We start from the raw sequence: 6000 nt of genomic DNA on the forward strand, positions 1-6000 counted from the left end.
AGCTTTCTAAGCAGGAAAGCCAGCTATTCAAATGGCCTTGCTCAAATTGCTTCAGCAAATGTTTGCCTAATGTTTACTCATGCTGTTAATCATTTATAAATGACTTTACCTGTCTTTTCAGCAAGCACATAAATGATCAAGTCATTCAGGTGTCCCTGACAGCATGGTCTTTTGATTAATAAGTAGCCCTGGAAGCCCAAGTGCAGAGGAGTGTAAAATGAGTAATATCTAGCACGTACGTTAGAAATATATTGTGGTGGATTGCCGGCTTCTTACTCCGGCCATCACCCCCAGGCCGCCAGGAGGAGCTCTTCGGACAGCGTGGACGTGCCCCGAGTTCCAGCAGGGACTCATGGACTATGTAGTTTTTATACGCAGCCCTGCTGGATACCTTGGGGGCCACCAGGAGTCGCTGTAGGAGGACTCGGAGGCTCTTATGTGCCCTATGACCCGGGATACATCATGGTCACGTGACAGGAAGATACGATGTGCTCCCAGGTTGAAGAAAAAGACTGTTTACCCTGACCCGGAAGCAATAAGGAACTGTGGACTGATTGGGCAGGAACACCTCCGGGTCAGGGTGTATAAAAGGACTCTGGGAAGCCCAGTACAGTGAGCTGAGCTGGGAGGTAGGGTGGCGAAGTGTCTGGGCGAGGAGGAAAGAGTATTGTTGAGAGAGTTTATTGTTTATGAATAGTGTGGTGTGTAGAGTGCTTGGTGCACAGTATTATTATTTAATAAATAATAATTACACTTTTACCCGGTGTTTGGAGTGGTACCTGAGGGTCCGAGAGGTGGACGAGGGGCTTATCTGCTACAATATATAAATATTTTGCATTTTTTTATTTGTAAAGAGTCAGGAATCTGGACAAACCAGTTTTCTGCCTCCAGAGTTTAATTGATGAGAAAAGCACCATCAGTTTTCATAGCTAAATAGTTTCCTTTGTTCCTCTCCCACCCGCTCAGTCTATCTTGGTCTCTCACTCACCCTCTGGCCACAAAGACAAGACCTCTAATAGATGTTATGTTAAGTAAAGATGATTTATTTCTATCCTGGAGTAACTGTTCTAGTGTATTACTTTGCCCTTTGTCTTGAAGCACAACAATATGCAGTAGAGTTTTGACGAGTGCCTCTCAATCCTGGTTCAGGGAGTTCCCTTTGCTGTAAGATATGTTTTTAGCCAATGTTTTTATATGGTGGCTGTTTCCAAACTTTCACTGGATTTCTTGTGTAATTTATTGCCTAAGGTCTGTTTTAGTATAAGAGTGACAATAATGTGAAATTAAGTGAAGTTAGGAATACAATGCAGCTATGTAACATACTGGAAGATTTTTGCCATTGCCTTTGATACACATTTTTATTTATTTTTCTCCATTTAGGTGTTGTGCCTGTCCCAGTTTTCTTTAGTGTCTAGACTGTACACATTGATTGCTTATGCTAGAATGTTAACAGAGGAGTATATTAGTCTAGTTAGTGCTAAATTCACTCATATATGGACATAAGGAAGAAGGCCATCCATTTTCTGAAGGTGCTTTAGTTGTTGTAAGCTATAGCCTGTCACATCAACATTAAGCAACATTGGATGGGACACAAATGTATCTCGGGGAAACTCATACACTACCTCACATTCACACTTTCTTAAATTAGGCTAACTTAGATTAGCCAAGCAACCAAATCTTAATATGTTTGGAATGTGAATGGAAAAGGGAAAACCTAGATAGTGCATCTGGAAAGTATTCACAGCACATCACTTTTTCCACATTTTGTTATGTTACAGCCTTATTTCAAAATGGATTAAATTCATTTTTTTCCTCCGAATTCTACACACAACACCCCATAATGACAACATGAAAAAAGTTTACTTGAGGTTTTTGCAAATTTATTAAAAATAAAAAAACTAAGAAATCCCATGTACGTAAGTATTCACAGCCTTTGCTCAATACTTTGTTGATGCACCTTTGGCAGCAATTACAGCCTCAAATCTTTTTGAATATGATGCCACAAGCTTGGCACACCTATCCTTGGCCAGTTTCGCCCATTCCTCTTTGCAGCACCTCTCAAGCTCCATCAGGTTGGATGGGAAGCGTCGGTGCACAGCCATTTTAAGACCTCTCCAGAAATGTTCAATTGGATTCAAGTCTGGGCTCTGGCTGGGCCACTCAAGGACATTCACAGAGTTGTCCTGAAGCCACTCCTTTGATATCTTGGCTGTGTGCTTAGGGTCGTTGCCCTGCTGAAAGATGAACCGTCGCCCCAGTCTGAGGTCAAGAGCGCTCTGGAGCAGGTTTTCATCCAGGATGTCTCTGTACATTGCTGCAGTCATCTTTCCCTTTATCCTGACTAGTCTCACAGTTCCTGCCGCTGAAAAACATCCCCACAGTATGATGCTGCCTCCACCATGCTTCACTGTAGGGATGGTGCCTGGTTTCCTCCAAATGTGACGCCTGGCATTCACACCAAAGAGTTCAATCTTTGTCTCATCAGACCAGAGAATTTTCTTTCTCATGGTCTGAGAGTCCTTCAGGTGCCTTTTGGCAAACTCCAGGCGGGCTGCCATGTGCCTTTTACTAAGGAGTGGCTTCCGTCTGGCCACTCTACCATACAGGCCTGATTGGTGGATTGTTGCAGAGATGGTTGTCCTTCTGGAAGGTTCTCCTCTCTCCACAGAGGACCTCTGGAGCTCTGACAGAGTGACCATCGGGTTCTTGGTCACCTCCCTGACTAAGGCCCTTCTCCCCCGATCACTCAGTTTAGATGGCCGGCCAGCTCTAGGAAGAGTCCTGGTGGTTTCGAATTTCTTCCACTTACGGATGATGGAGGCCACTGTGCTCACTGGGACCTTCAAAGCAGCAGACATTTTTCTGTAACCTTCCCCAGATTTGTGCCTCGAGACAATCCTGTCTCGGAGGTCTACAGACAATTCCTTTGACTTCATGCTTGGTTTGTGCTCTGACATGAACTGTCAACTGTGGGACCTTATATAGACAGGTGTGTGCCTTTCCAAATCATGTCCAACCAACTGAATTTACCACAGGTGGACTGCAATTAAGCTGCAGAAACATCTCAAGGATGATCAGGGGAAACAGGAGCTCAATTTCGAGCTTCATGGCAAAGGCTGTGAATACTTATGTACATGTGCTTTCTCAATTTTTTATTTTTAATAAATTTGCAAAAATCTCAAGTAAACTTTTTTCACGTTGTCATTATTGGGTGTTGTGTGTAGAATTCTGAGGAAAAAAGTGAATTTAATCCATTTTGGAATAAGGCTGTAACATAACAAAATGTGGAAAAAGTGATGTGCTGTGAATACTTTCCGGATGCACTGTAAAACCCAGTTGGCAATGGAAAGAATGATCAGTCTCTATGCTGACTTGGACATAATTTGATTAGAAGTATGAGTCTGCGACTGTAACTACTGCAACCATAAGCTAGTCCAGTTAAGCAGGACATTAATAATTTGACTATACTTAGTACATATGAAAGTGGCTTAAGCTTGAAGAGAATAAAATATTAAACATATACCAATACAGACAACTAACCAAATCCATGAGAAATAACAGGGTACATCAAAAAGTAACGGCAATTTGAAAATTCTGCGGTACAACCGAGAGAAGCTAATACAATACAACACGTTCACATTGGCTTATGGGTAGTCTGAACACACACAGTGCAGCTATCTGTCATTAGACTAGTTTAGCCAAGGTCAAATGAACATGGACGCCTCACTGCAGGATTGCACCATTGCTGAACAATGCGTCATAGTAAGATTTCTTTGGGTAGAAGGGTGAAACCTGCTGAAATTCACTGAAGGATGTTGGCTTGTGCAAATCAGTAAGCTGTTTAGGTAACCATTTTGGGCAAACATTTTAGTGCCTCCAAGTCATCATGCACTATAGCATGTGGAAATACATAGCTGGATTTCCAAATGTGCAACAACAGTGGACAACATAATTTGTTGTTCTTCTCAGATGAAGGCATTCACCATGTCGATGTATGCTTGTATGTACAATATTGATAGTTGACCAGACTGAGCTTCATCGGTTACACTTCCTATTCTGGCTTTCAACTTCTCTACCCATTCATAGACTTTCTTTGAGTCATGCTGTTTTCACTTGCATACTGAGCCAACATCCTTTGCCAAAGTATATGCAAATACAACACTGATAATATCTGGACCAAAATTTGAAACCAGGACCCTGGAGGTGCGAGCAGCAACAATAAGCATTGGACCACAGTATTGTGATATTTTTGCAGCACTGGTAATGTTGTATTTTTTAATAATGGTAGGAGGTATCGCAATGTATACTATCACATAGCTAATAATGCAGTGTATCATTCTCGATTAAGGGTCACTGGGGACCAGTGCCTATCCCAGCAACATCAAGTGCAAGGCAGGAATCAACCCTGGATAGGGCATCTGTCCGTCACAGGACACACACACACCCAGGTCCAATTTGGATTTGGACAATTAACCCAACCAGCATGTCTTTGGGGATATGGGAGAAAACATACTAACTCCACACAGGAAAAGTGTATGAGTTTGACCCAGGATGCTTGATACAGTATGTGAGGCATCAGCACTAACCATTTCACCGCTCCAACTATGAGGGGTGTTCAATTATAAACAAGATTTTTCATGCTCTGTTCTTATAAATAGTGCAAGGTAGACCTGACGGCAGAACTACAGTGAAAAATCCAAGTGGAGATGAAGTGCTGCAAAACTGTTCCAGGGATTTCTTAATTCAACTGTGTCACCAATGATGAGATTCTTTGCATTATCCAATAACGATCAGGCTATTATGAAGACCTCCTCATGATAGTAAAGAAGAGAAAGCTAAAGTGGTATGGTCATGTCACAAGATCTGAGAACCTCTCCGTGACAATCTTACAATGAATGGCCCAGCAAAAAGGAGAAGAGGAAGACAAAGAAAAAAGTGGATACACAACTTCTCCGAATAGACCCAGATGATGTTTGCCGAAACCCAAATGCTGGCACATAAATTGCAAGTGTGGCGTCAACTGGCTGAATGACCAACTGCTTAGTGCTCCCTGCTAATACACCTGATTAAAAGATCAGAAAGAGAGAGATTTTATTTATAGATTATACTAGCCAAAGTACCTGGTATTGCCCGAGTATATTTGTAGAATGGGTTAAGGAAAGAAAGCAAATGTTTACGTGTTTCTTTAAATGATGACCCTGTTTTTATTGCTAGGTGTCCCACCTGTGATCCACACTGCCTCTCTATCAATGTCTCTGCTCTCATGGTCAATAATTTGTTTTTTGGGTCCTATTTGGATTCTATAATTGCAGAAACTCTTTGCTGGCTTGTAACCATAAATGCTGTCATGACTGACTTGTTCTCTTAGTTCATGATGGATAGTTCGTAGTGCTTAATTTATGAAAAAAAGTTCATAAAGCAGGAGTTAAACAACACCCCTTTGATTCTCCTTTGAGTTGCACTGCAGTTCCACTCTCGTTCAAGCCTCACCCAACACCCCCCTGCAGAAGTACATGATACTCCTTTGTATCCATATTACTAACCGAGAATCCATATTACTAACCGAGAATAAACCGGATATGGACGCAGGTACATGGTGATGGGACCATGAGACATACTGCGCAGGCGTCTACAGCGCGCGTCTCATAAACCGCAAGCAAAGTCTTATCCACCGCGAACAAAGGAGTCACGACCCAAAAACGAAAGAGCTCAACTAACGTGAATGAGAAATGAAGCAACAACCCCCCCTAGCTAACAACTAACGACACAGCCACACAAAAAAGAGAATTCTGTGCTGCACCTCAGAGTCAAACGGAAGAGGCTACGAAGGCCCCACAGGTCCACAAAGATAGTACGGAAGGCGCGTGAAAGTACGAAAGGCGCAGGCGCCGACAATAATCTCTTTCAAATCTGCAGGCGCCTACAGCGCGCGTCTCATAAACCGCAAGCGAAGTCTTATCCACCGTGAACGGAGGAGTCACGGCCCAAACACAAAAGAGC

The sequence above is a fragment of the Erpetoichthys calabaricus genome, chromosome 10 (genome assembly GCF_900747795.2).
Source record: "Erpetoichthys calabaricus chromosome 10, fErpCal1.3, whole genome shotgun sequence".
NCBI lineage: Eukaryota > Metazoa > Chordata > Cladistia > Polypteriformes > Polypteridae > Erpetoichthys > Erpetoichthys calabaricus.